This window comes from Tenrec ecaudatus, chromosome 6 (assembly GCF_050624435.1).
Source record: "Tenrec ecaudatus isolate mTenEca1 chromosome 6, mTenEca1.hap1, whole genome shotgun sequence".
Classification (NCBI taxonomy): Eukaryota; Metazoa; Chordata; class Mammalia; order Afrosoricida; family Tenrecidae; genus Tenrec; species Tenrec ecaudatus.
Genome location: NC_134535.1, coordinates 99555421 through 99569681, shown reverse-complemented (window position 1 = coordinate 99569681; position 14261 = coordinate 99555421). Strand labels below are relative to the sequence as shown.

Below are 14261 nucleotides of genomic sequence, written 5' to 3'. Positions count from 1 at the left end.
CCAGATGACATCCATTCATGCCACATCCTTTGCACATGGTCTTTAAAAGGCTTATTGAAAGATACACCCAGAGGCTGCAGGACAGATGTAAGCCAACCTGGAATAACAGCTAAAGTAACTTTACTAGATTTTGCCAATTTTTTTTATGTCATCCGATAGGTGGGCTCTGAACATATCCTAAACAAGTAATGATGGCTTTTTCTTTAAGGCTGCTCCTGGTCGTTGGTTCCAAATTTCTTCCAGCCGTTTTTTTTGGTTCCGTCTTCATCCATCCAACCTTTAACATTTGCACGCACAATAATTCTTGGTGGGAAATTGATCTTTTTAGGCAAGGTCTTTCTTTTAAAAATAATGACAAGGCGCAGCTTAGTTTCATTAGCCAAACATGATAGAACAACTGTAAAGTGTTTTTTTTCCATTTCCTGTGGTTTTGAGAAAAATGGTTTTTCTTCTAAACTTGCCACAGTTCTGTTGCTTGGAAGATGAAAAGTCATGGCAGTTTCATCCATATTCCCAATATCTGCCAGGTCATAATTATAAATCCTTCTTTATTTTATAATAAATGACTGGAATGTCATAATTTTTTCTTCAAGGTCTTGTGGCAATTTCTGGGAAGTCTTTGTTCTTTGTCTCAAACATACCAGTAGGCCAAACCTATTCATGAAGCGGGTACACCATCCTGCTGATGCAGCAAATTTTTCAGTGCCTGGTGCTTTAGATTTGTCATCCTTAGCCATTTGTAGAGCACGTATGCGAATTCCCATTCATATTACACAGTAACCATTTGACGACACTCCATAACCCATTTATGCAATTCACTCTCTAGAGCCCCCTAAAAAGACGTTAAACCACGACGAGCTTTTTTAGCTTTTGGAATCTGTTCCAAGTCAGCCTTCATTTTACGCCACTCCCTCACTTGCTTTTCATCAGCACAGAATTCCCTACTTGCAATACTGTTATTGCTGTCTTCTGCTCTGGACACAACCTTCATTTTGAAACCAGCCTCATATGACCAGCATTTTTGTTTTGGTTTACGAGTATCCATTTCTAATAGGATAAAAAAACCAAGACTTTGAAAAAGAGCTTTCATGGTAATGCCCCCCTACTCCCCTGCAATGTGTTAGCCGGGAGGAGGAGGGGGAGTCCGTGCAGGCGGAGGATGCAAGATGTGAATTAAAACACGAGACCAGAGGGGAGAGATGGAGCGCAGCCACAGACACATCCTTACCAGTTCAGCTGCCAGTGTAAGTTAATCACCACGGGTGCTTCTGCTAATTGGAGCCGTCCACGTCATAGGATGGCTCTGGTTGGTTAGATGTGAGTAAACAAACATTCAAAGCCCTGCAGTGTCAGCGGGGCTTTGAATGAACAGTGGAGAAACGGCAATCACCTACGAGATAATGGGCACTGTCCCATTACCTCGGGGGGCCCCAGCGAGATGTTACACCTCACTGGGGTACCACTGACCCGTGTATAAGCCGAACCCCAGCTTATACACGAGTATACACGGTATGTTTGATAGGCAAACATACTCTAAATTAGGACTAAGTATACCCCTGTTTTTTTCCTCCATGATCTTTATAGTTTTGGGTTTTACATGTAGGTTGTTTATCCAGCTTGAGTTAGATTTTATATATAGAGTGAGATATTGATAGTTTGATTTTTCTGCAAATGGATATTCAGTTTTATCAGCACTGTTCATTACATTAATTAATTAATTAATTAATTCTCTTCCACCTTTTAATGGATTTGATTCTTTTGTCAAAGACTAGCTGTCCATGGTGGATGGATTTATTTCTGGGTTCTCAATTTTCTTCTATTGGTCTATGTGTCTATCTTTCTAATACCAGGCTTTTTTGGACAATCTTGGCTATGTGGTAGATTTTGAGGTGGGAAGTGCAAGGCTCCTACTTTGCTGTTCTTTTTCAGTGGTGCTTTGCTTATCCAAAATCTTGTTGCTTTTCATACAAAAATTGGTGATTTGTTCTTCCAAATATTTAAAGAAGGTTGATGGGATCTGGATAAGGATTGCATTATATATTTTTGATAGCACTGCCATTTTCACAATTCTAGGTCTTCTCTCCAGGAGCATAGTATGCTTTTCCACTTATGTTGGTGTCATTTGGTTTCTTGCAGTAGTGTTTTATAGTTTTCTTTATATACAGTTTTCACATTCCTGCTTAGGTTTAGTCCTAGAAATTTAATCACTTTTGTAATCCCAGTTTCTTGCTATTGCTGAGTAATATTCCATTATGTAAATGTACCCTAATGTATAGTATACCAGCTGTACATTCATCAAGTGATTGTTTCCCATTTAAAAAATATTATGAACAAGACTATATGTAGGAGATCTGCTGGTCAATATGTTTATTGGTGGGTGACTAATTAGCCTCCTGTGCCTCTGTTTACCTTGCAGCTAAAAGCATTGAGAGATAACTCAGTTATTTGTGAACCCTTTAAGACTCTGGAACCCTGCATATCATTGGGGTTACCTAAGAATATAGTGCTATTATTATTCAAGTGTTTAGACAGTGTCACTACTTAAGTAATGTTTACATAGATAAGAGGTTCAGAATGTTTTTTTAAAAATTAGTACTTTAATGTTTACTTTGTAATCATTCCCTTGTAAGAAGAGTATAAAAACCAAGCTTTGAATGTACTCGGTACTTCAGTCCATCAGACCGTTGTCCTCCCAATCCCATGCTTTGTCTATGTCTTTCTTTTCTTTTCATCTGCATGGCTCAGTTCAGATGCAGCTTGATGCGAGATAGCTGGTCTATCACCTGCAACTATAATGAATGATCAAGTACAATTCTTTGTGGTAATTATTTCATTGCTTTGGGGTAAGTACCTTGGGTCAACTTGCTGGTTCATATGGTAAGTGTATGTTTAAGTTAAGAAGGCACCAAACTATTTTTAGCTGTTTTCAAAATATTTGTACAATTGTGCATACTTGCCAAAAATGAATGAGAGTTCTAAGTGCTCTGTGGTCTCACCAATACTTGTTATAGTTACCCTTTTTAATTTCATTCCGTGTAGTCCGTGGGAAGCATTGCGATTTTAGCTTTATCCCAATGGATAGATGATGAAGAGCATCTTTTTATATACTTATTTAGTATGGGTTATATTTATTATATATTAATAAGTATAATTATGTAATACACACTATATATTAATAAATGTAGCCATATACTTATTATATACTAGTTAATGTGAATTTAATTAATTCACATAGATTCTTTGATGAAGCTGAAAAAATACTTTTTCTTAGGCAGCACAAATTTTATCTTATTTAGTTTGAATAATTATGAATAATTATTTGATATTAATAATTGGTGGGATCCTACTACAGTGGGACAATTTCAACATACAGAATGGACTCAAAAAAGAGTCCTTACACTTGAACTTAATATATCCCTTGGAGAGATTGGATGAGTGAAGACTCAGGTGGCAGCTTTATTTAGGCTACTTCTGAACTTGGTGGACAAAAGTAACTATAATTAGTGTGCTTACTCTAGCTTGGTCCCTAAAGACGTATATATCCCCAAGCTAAGACATCCTAAGGGTAATTATATTCGCAAGTTTTTTTTCCTTTCCCCCAAAGATTTTATGCATGTTACAATAAGTTAAAAGCCATCATACCCTACACCTGGACTTCTAATTACATAAGATAATAAATTCCCACATTGTGATGAAAGAAAAGATAGGAAGGAAATACAGAAAGGAGGAAGCAAGGAAGAAAAGAGAAGCAAAACAAAAAGCAGCTGGGCTAGAAATGCCATCCTGTGCAGTGACTCAGGGCTTCCTTGAAGAAAGGACTCTGCTTGCTACAGGATAATTGCACAGTTCTATGATGTGGAGATGCAAAGATGTTTGGAAGCCATTAAATTGAATCCCCTGATTAAAACAAACAAACAAAACCTCATAAAAGGTAAATAATTATTTTAGTTAGAACCAAGCTACAACCATAATTTAGATTGTCTGACCAATAAACATATATGCCTCATTCTATGTCCCACTACTGCCTCTCCAGTCACTTAGTTCAGTAGAAAGAACAAAAAAACAAATATTAAACACTCTTTGCCATCATGTCTATTCCAACTTAAAGCAATCCTATAGGACACAGTAGAACTGTCCCTGTGGATTTCTGAGACTAGATCTTTACAGTAGAAAGCCTCATCTTTTCCCCTCAGAGAGGCTAGTAGTCTCGAGCTGCTGACCTTGCTGTCAGCAACCCAATGCATAAATCACTATGCCACCAGGGCTCCTACTCAAGGAAGCACATAGTAGGACACAAATTCAAACAGCTAAACAAAGATATTTAGCTACAACTTAATTATTCTAGATAAGAGACCTTTCTAGACATATTCCTTAGAATGCAATTAATATTTCCCTGAAGTACTAAAGCGAAGTTTTCAATTCTTTAGACACCTCACATGATTAGGGATTGTTAGGCACTAGAAAGAAGATAAATACATCCTTTGTCCTTACTTCTTACAATATAATAATCAGGTAGGACAAACAATTTTTTAAGAAAAGATGGGTTTATCTTGATTAGGACATACTATAGGCATAAAGGATTTTGTCAAGTTGGATTCACAATCATTGCTCATAGAAGCAGCAGTCAAGAGGTCATACAAGACATTGCATTGGGTTACCATGCTGCACAGGTCTCTTTAAAGTGTTGACCAACAAGGGTAGCACGTTGAGGACTAAGGTTGACCTGGTCTAAGCGGTGACATTTCCAAAAGCTTCATATGCATGTGAAGCTGGATATTGAATAACTCACTCACTGCCATCGAGTTGATTCCAACTCATAGTGACCTTGTAGGACTGGGTAGAACTACCCCTGTGGATTTCTTAGACTGTAACTCTTGATAAAAGTAGAAAGCCCTGTCTTTATCCTGAGGATGTGCTTGTGGTTTTCAACTGCTGAACCTGCTCATTGCAGTCCAATACAGAAGCACGACACCACCAAGGTCCCTGGACATTGAATTAAGAAGACCAAGTAAGAATCGATGCATTTGAATTATGTGCTGGCAGACAACACTGAAAGTACCATGGACTGCCAAAAGAATCAACCAATCTATCTGTCTTGGAAGAAGTACAACCAGAATACTTTGTAGACACAAGGATAGAGAAACTCTGTTTCCTGTACTTTGAACACGTTATCAGGAAAGATCAGTCCCTGGAAAAACACATTATACTTGGACAGCAAAAATAGAGGAAACCTTTCAACAAGATGGACTGACACAGTGGTTGCAACAGTGCCATTTTCCCTGCAGCATGTGCTAATTTTGTGACATATTTTAGTAAATCTTACAATATTTCAAACTTTCATAATGCTACTTAATGCTATTACTTACTTAATGCTATTAAGTAATAGACTGTAATAGAGTATAAAAGTAACTTTTACAAAAAAACTCATGTGACTAGCTTTATTGCCACAGCTGCTTTATTGTGGTACTCTGGTACAGAAACTCTAATAGCTTCCTGTATTATTTATACCTGCTAAAGACACAGCCAAGACAAGTAACGAAGTCTCAATTGAACATAATACTTTTACTCAGGCTATTGCAACAGGGAGGAACCCTGGTGACTTAGTGGGCTTCTAACTACAAGGTCAGCCATTCAAAACTACCAGCTGCTCTGTAGGAGAAAGACAAGGCTTTCTACTCCTATAAAGACTTACAGTCTCTAAGTTTCTATGCAGTCCTTGGTGACTCAATCCATGGGTAACCAATTAGTCTATAGACTACTGAGCCTTTCAACTCTCTTCTTTTGAGGTGCACAATATCCTTCAGAGTGCAGACCAGAAGGACTCAATGTGGAAACCCTACTTAGTGAACTGGGCTTTACTTCAAATTCATCTGTCGCCATTGGACTTAAGGCTGAAACTCCCTAGTGTGAGAAGAAGCAGAAGACTGGTATACCAAGGACATAGAATTGGTAGGTAAACTTTGATTTGAATCTCTTGCCTTGAGGATGCCCAATGAATGGTGGCTCAGAACCATATACTTCCAATTTCAATGCCCTCCTTGCTTCACTATGACATGTATTAACTGGTAACCATGACTCTGCTATTGTGAATGAATATCCTTGCCTATCACCAACACCCATGGTAAATAGTGCCCCGTCACTTCAGAGTTTAATCTTTAATAATTACCAGTTCATGTATTATGGTTCATAGCTGGCCTATACTCATATGATTTCCTTTCCTCGGCAGTGTTTTAAATTCTATACCATTGGCTAAACTAATCACACTATCAATGTGTAATGGTTATACATTGGGCTGCTAGTAGCAAGGTCAGTAGTTCGAAGCCACCAACCAGGAAGAAGAATAAAAGATGAAAGAGCATGAAGCTTTGTGCTCCTGGAAAGATTCACAGTTCTTTCCTATCCAATGGGGGCAGTTCTGCCCAGTCCATAGGATCACTATGAGTCAGCATTGACTTAATTGCAGTGGAAGTGATGCCTCAGAGGAATGACTAATAATATTCTCCAACATAAAATGGTAATCAAATCTTTAAGGTGAACCAGGGACATATATAAACCATAGACATAGAGATGGGTTTTGAACTTGTACTTAATTTTAGTCCCAGTCTAAGAACAATCAGTTCTTATAAGATGCCCCTGCTTGATGTTCACCCTGTGAAGAGATCACAGGAACTATGGATGCAACAGCAAAGTGTGGTGAAGAAATTAGACAGTGCCTGGCTATCCAAAGGAATAGCTTTTGTGTCTTAAAGGCTTAACTTCAAGCATGCAGCCATTACAAATGAGACATAAACTAAGCCCACTTGGAAGAAGCACCTAGCCTGTGTGGTCCGAGAATTGTAAATAATAAAACCCAAAATGGTAGCAGAGCTTAAATTGTGAACACCTGGCTTGAAGAAGGCTACGGATGACAGTGGAAGCCCAACATGTATTTGCAGGGTCCGCACGTGGATTAAGCCTCCCGTGAACACCCTCTGATCATCATCGAGGGGTGTGAATAGCCTTGTCATCAGCAGAGAGCACGGTAAACTCAGTTATGGCAGCCACAGGTCAAAATGAAATAGTTTCCATTTCATCTCCTTTTTGAAACATTTTAAAGCTATTTCGGTCTCAAAAAACTTAAAGTGATGGGAAATACACATGGATTAAGTCTCTAGGGCAACGGTTCTCAACCTGTAGGTTGCAACCTCTTTGGGAGTTGAACCACCCTTTCATAGGGGTCGCCTGATTCATAACAGTAGCAAAATGACAGTTATAAAGTAGCAACGGAAATAATTTTATGGTTGGGGTGGTGGTGTCACCACAACCTGAGGAACTGTGTTGAAGGGTCGCGGCATTAGGAAGGTTGAGAACCACTGGGCTAGTGGATGCCCTCTGACCACAGACCAGGGATGTTATCATGCAGAATGCACTGGAAAGTGGATTCTTGCAGATACACTTAGGTTAAAATCTAATTCCCTATCCTCTGCTTTCTCTTTTGATTCATTTTAAATTTGTTCTAGTTTTCAATATTTTCTTTCTCTTTGATTGAAATTTTTATCTGTTTTTTGTTATTGTTGTTAGTTTAGTTTTGCTTTTTTAATGTTTTTCTGTAGATGAAATCTAAGATAGTTAAATCCAGAGAGACAGAAACTGAATTAATGGTCCCTTGGGGCTATGGCAGGGGAAGCTGAGTGGAAAAGGAGAGCTAATAACGATGAGTACAAGAACAAAAAAAAACGTCTTAAATGTATTGTGGTGGATTGCACAACTCTGATGTGATTGAACTACTGAATTGTGTGATACGGGAATTATATTTCAGTAAAACTTGAAGAAGAAGGAAAAAGAGTTAATAGTGTCAGAAACTCATAGGTGTAGTTTTACTCTGGACCATAGATTAACTATAGGGTCAGAAGTGACTCTATCAGTGGGTTTAATTTTGGTTTATTATAATAGAGGTCCGTGGTGACTCAAACAGTTAATGGCACTTTGTCACTAACTTAAAGGCTGGAGGTTCAAGTCCAGCCAGAGGTTCCTTGATCTACTTCTAAAACTTCAGCTTAGAAAACGCTGAGCACATTTCTACATCGGATCTTCATGAGTCAGAACTAATTTGACACTTGGATTTCTGACTTATTATACTAGGAAGGGCACCTCAGATCCCAAAGCAAAGGATCTCTGGCATGTGGTTTTGCCATAGATTTTATAGGGGGGTGTCAGGGGAAGCCAGCCCCTAACACATCATTACGGGTCCGGTAGGTGCAATTGTACAGCGATAATAAGTAAAGATCATAGTAAAGTTACAGAGAGCATGAGAGATAGAAGAGAAATTTTGAAATAAATGGAGTCAGTCACGATTCATGGTAGCATACTTACCTCAGCCCCGCATGATGGTCCACGTGGAGGGAAAAAGCAATCTTTAATGCTAGCCCAGGCTTTTTATATTCTCTGGGGACATGCAAGCCCCCTAATTACAGGTAAGGACATACGTCACAGGGAGGGATTGTGCTATAGGTGATACAGTAATGGGAGGGGGTGATCTAGGGGCATCCACGGAATAGGAAGAGGAGGGATTGGGGGTATACATATGGCAAGATGGGCGGATCCTAGATTTAGGATGGCAACTTAACTTTGGATGTCACAGAGCCAGTTTTGCCTGTTACCTGGCTCAACTGATAGAGACCATTATTGGTAGGGTGTGACCGCTTGGTTACAGGCCTCAGGGAGGAATAGTTTATTGTCCCCAGTAGCAGGGAGTGAGACCTACCCTGTAGTCTGGTGACTAACTGCCCTAGAGGCCTATCCTGTAGTCTGGTGACTAACTGCCCTGGGGAGGATGTCTGTAAGTGTCTGACCTCTCCCCCAGGGGGGCGGGGGTGGTGGGAGGGGTGGAGTAAAACAAATTGCAGATGGAGTGATTTACAGTTAGAGTTCCTCTGCGAAAAGAGGAAGTTTCAGCTGAACAGGAAATGCTTTTTTTGCGTGGCTAGCTAGTTTAGGGTTGTTTCTGCTTAGTAAGCAGCTTTAAGCAAAAGAAGGACCTGTGTGTAGACTGCCAAAATTGTTCTAGTGAACAGTCTTTGAAGCGCTCATTATTTCTTGATTAGAAGAGATCCCACAGGGAACCAAATCATCCATTGTTTGGTCATAGACTTGGTAGAAAGCTCTTTTACCCCCCCCCCCCCAAAAAAAAAATCTAAAGAAAATAAGAACAGTTTATTACTAATGCTTTTAAACTTTTCCTTATGAAAAATTTGCAGATAATGATATTGTGTAGCCAAAACTTCCAAAAAAGATAGACCTCAGTAAAAGTAGCCTGGTATAAGAAAAATAAACTCATAGAAAAAAATCAGAAAGCATGAGAAAATCTTTCTAATAGTAAGAAAAATTTATGTACTGTCTAGAACAAAATTTACTAGACCATTTATAAGACATAAAAGAACATCTAGATAAATGGGTATACATTTCTAGATGAAAAAAACATCTTAAAATAGAAATTCTCCAATTGCTGTATTCATTCTATGCAATACAAAGCAGGTCTCGTTGATTTTTCAGTCACCTCATATATATGCAAAAGCTGGACAATGAGTACAGCAGATCAAAGAAGAAGAATCCAATGCCTTTGGATGATGGTGTTGGTGAAGAATATTGAAAATACCACACACGGTCAACAGAGAAAACAACTGTCTTGAAAGAAGTGCAGTCAGAATGCTTTCTACAAGCAAGGCACATGTGCTTCATCTCATGTACCTTGAACATGTTATCAGGAGAGATCAGTCTCTGGCGAAGGATATTATGCTTGGTCAATGAAAAAGTGGAAGACACTCAAAGAGATAGATGGAAACCACAGCTGTAATATGGGCTGATGCATAGCAATCGTGAAGAAGGCACAGCATGAGACAGTGTTTGATTCTGCTGTACACAGGGGTCCCGGAATGGGAAGCCACTCAAAGGTACCTAACAACAGAGCACTTACTAAGTCACCCACTTCCTCTAATGTCACGCTCTTGGGAATTTCAGATACTTGCCCACAGTGCCTATCTAATGTAAGTACGGAATGACTACAGGGGCATATATAAAGTTAGGAGTTAACCTGTAACATTAGGAAGTTGTTAGACTGTGCATCATCAAAGACAGCCCCAAATATAATAAAGCTCTATTATCCTCAAGAATGTTAGCCAGAATATAGCAAATTTAGCAATTTGTCTTCCCCCTTCCCATCTGATTGTATAAGTAAGTCTCTATTCCTTAAATACTTCTAAATCCAATTACTTTCAAGTGTGTTGGTTCCTATGAACCTATAAAACCTTTATATGTACTAATGAATTCATCTAAGAATTTTGTTTCAATATAATTGTTTATTCTCTAGACAGGGTTCTGGAAGGAAAATGGGACAGTGGGAATTTGAAGTTTTACATTTATGCCTTTCTTTTTATAAAAGTTCTACTTTTAAAATGTTCATATGCCTAAGTAAAAGTGGAAATAATGTCTAAAAGAACCTTGTTTCATCACTAGGTATAGGGTTTAGTAAACTACAGGGCCACTTTTTCTTGAGAAAATACTCATTCTTTAAAACTCTATTGTATTAGAGTATGTGAAATTTAAAAAGAGAGAGAAAACATCACAAAAAGAAATCATGAGAGTACAAACACCAGTATATTAAAGAGTGCAATCACACCTTCCCTCCCCCCTTCATTATCCTCTGTGCCTAAGGAGCATACATTGTTTTTATAATGAGAAAAATGTTAGTAAAAACAAAGCATCCACATGTTTCAGCATGTCCTGACCTTTCTCTTCTAGGATATCGGATGCAATAGCTCGGCCTCTTGTGACTTAGAAAAAGCTTGTTCATTTTTGCTTCCTCCCCTACTTCGGAAGTGTACTTCATATTAGGAATATTTGGTTGTTGGCTTTTTTTTAAAGGAGGGCAAGCTAGCACTTTAAACTGTGGTTGAATGAGGTAGAGGATATAGTTATCATAGATTTTGATTAAGAAGACATAACACAATGTAAGACATGAAAAAAATAATAATAATTTATAAATTATCAAGGGTTCGTGAGGGAGGGTGGAGGAGGGAGGGGAAAAAATGAGGAACCAATACCAAGAGCTCTAGTAGGAAAAAAAAGTTTTGAAAATGATGGTGGCCACAAATGAAAAATGCTTGACACAATGGATGGATGGATGGATGGGTTGTGATAAGAGCTGTCTGAACCCCCAATAAAATGATTTTTCTAAAAAGAAGACATAGCACTTTTATATGTGTTAATCAAGTGAACTTCATATGGCTTATCTATTTGGGAAGCACTCCTTTATAGTCTAAACAAAAATGAAGTCCCTTTTGGCTCTCTGCACGACACCATGGCGGTTGGCAAGAACAAGCGCCTTACCAAAAGTGGCAAAAAAGGAGCTAAGAAGAAAGTGGTTGATCCATTTTCTAAGAAAGATTGGTATGATGTGAAAGCACCAGCTATGTTCAATATAAGAAATATTGGGAAAACACTAGTCACCAGGACTCAAGGAACCAAAATTGCATCTGATGGCCTCAAGGGTCGAGTTTTTAAAGTGAGCCTTGCTGATCTACAGAACGACGAGGTTGTCTTTAGGAAATTTCAGTTAATGACCGAGGATGTTCAGGGCAAAGACTGCCTGACCAACTTCCACGGCATGGACCTGACACGGGACAAGATGTGCTCCATGGTCAAGAAATGGCAGACCATGATTGAAGCTCATGTTGATGTCAAGACTACCGATGGGTATCTACTTCGTCTGTTCTGTGTTAGTTTTACTAAAAAACATAATAATCAGATTCGGAAGACCTCTTATGCTCAGCACCAGCAGGTCCACCAAATCCGAAAGAAAATTATGGAAATCATGACCCGAGAGGTGCAGACGAATGACTTGAAAGAAGTGGTCAATAAATTGATGCCCGACATAGAAAAGGCTTGCCAGTCTCTTTATCCTCTCCAGGATGTGTTTGTCAGAAAAGTAAAGATGCTGAAAAAGCCCAACTTTGAATTGGGAAAACTCATGGAGCTTCATGGAGAAGGTGGCAGTTCTGGAAAAACTACTGGCGATGAGGCAGGTGCAAAGTGGAGCGAGCTGATGGCAATGAGCCTCCAGTTCAAGAATCTGTGTAAAATTCAGACTCAATGTTGACAAATTAAAGGTCTTATTGTGAAAAAAAAAAGAATGAAGTCAAAGCATCTATGGGGTAAACATTCATCTTTCTTAAAATATGTGCGAAGCTTTGGTCCTTTGAGGAGTTCTCGGGCATTAGAAAGGGATTTTATCCAACACAAGTGTGTTTAGTAGTGACACGGAAGGAAGGGAATAGGACCTGGGGGATGTATAGGAGGAATAGAACAAAGGTATCCTGGGGTTTTTATTTTAAGAATAAGTAAATAAATGCTCAGAGTTGTCATGCATAAATGTGTTTACATTATTACAAGGTATTGAAAGCCACAAAATTAATTCATTTAGTATTCAAACCCATCAAACACACTGTCACGGAATCAGTTCTGACTCACAGTGACCCTGTCAGGCCGAGCAGAACTTTGGGTCTCCAAGACTTTAAGTCTTCATGGGAGCAGATAGCTTCTTTTTTCTCCCATGGAGTGGCTGTGGAGTCAAGTCACTAACTTTGTGGTTGGCTACTATATGTAGCTATATGTACCCACTATGCTGCTGGGCTCCCATTTAGCCCTGTAGAATCAGAATTAATAATTACAATAGTTCAATGATTAGAACCAACTTTCTAGAGTTTGGGCTTTGCCTGTAACTAATTGAGAGGCATTCCCCTTGTAGGTGAGAGTAAGAGTTAGCGAGACCTTTTGCCCCTGCAAATTTACAGATTCTTAATTAGTTGACAATGATATCAATTGTTTTGTGAAGTATATTTGTCTCAAAGCCAAGTGATTAATTAGAATCTATGGGAATCGTATAGTGACCTATTTATATTTCAAGGCTAAGTTAATTAAAATGATGAGAATTTTTTAGTGATTTTATTTCAAGGCCACTTGACAGAAACATGATTAATGTTAAATTTCATTACACAAATTGATGCATAGCCAAATTTAGGGAAACTCTGTGCCCTCTTTCGCACACTTTAATTTTCCATTTCTAAAGTTAGAATCGCTTTCTAGTTGCATACTTTCTAAAGAGTAGTAAGTCTAGAATGACTTACAGTTAATGATAAGAACACATCAGACATATTTACACATGCACGAACGGGGCAGTCTGCAGATTACAAACATCCATTCCCATATTGTTAGTTATTTGTAGGTTGGTCAGACCATTTCATAAGGTTCTAATTTATCCTTACTTTGGTGCAAGGAAAAGCTTGAAGGCTTTTCAATGTTTTTAAAACTCTACCTGCAGCAAGCCCAGGTAATTATGACGAAGAACTTGTGAATAGGCGTGAGTTTAGTCAGCTCAGTCACAGTGGGAGTAAATTTACATAAACCTAAAACATCAATATCCTAATCTAATGAGCACTATCTCTGTGTATAAGGCTATTGATATACTTCCCCTACCCCACACCCCAGTTATTATCCTCTATGCCAAAGGAGCATGCATTGTGTTTATAGTGAGAAAAATATTCGTATTCCATTGTATCTGTGTATTGATGAGCATTTAGGTGATTTCCATATCTTTGCTATTTGGAATAATGCTGCAATGAACATGGATATGCATATGTTTGTTTATGCCATGGCTCTTATTTCTCTTGGATATATACCTAGAAGTGGGATTACTAGACCATACAGGATTTCTAGACTTTTGAGGAAAATGACATATAATTTTCCATAGTTTGTTACATGATTTTCAACAGCATCTGTGGGAGAAAGACAGGGCTTTCTACTCCCATAAACAGTCACAGGCTCCTTGGAAACTCACAGCAGCAGTGCTACCCTGTCCTAGGCCACTCTGGGTCAGCATCTACTCAGCGGCTGTGATTTTGGTGTGGATAACACAATTTTAAGAGCTCCAATCTCCCGGACCACTTTGCCAGCATTTCTTGTTCATTGTTTGTGTTGTTGTGGTAAGTGTCATTTTTATAGGACTGAGAGATGGCATCCCATTGTGGTTTTGATTTGCATCTCTCTGATGACTAATAAACGCGATCATCAACTCACACGTTTGTTGTTGTTAGCGTCAGTCAAGTTGGCTCTGGCTCACAGTAACCTGTGTGCAACACAGCAAACCATTGCCCAGTCCTGTACCATCCCCATAATTATTTTGATGTTTAAGCCCATTGTTGCAGCCACTATGTCAATTCATCTCATTG

At 38.7% G+C, this 14261-nt stretch overlaps 1 pseudogene; it reads left to right on the top strand.

Moving 5' to 3' along the window:
• The first annotated feature begins 11335 nt into the window (after positions 1–11335).
• Positions 11336–12114, top strand: LOC142451117 (small ribosomal subunit protein eS1 pseudogene; annotated as a pseudogene).
• The last annotated feature ends 2147 nt before the right edge of the window (positions 12115–14261 follow it).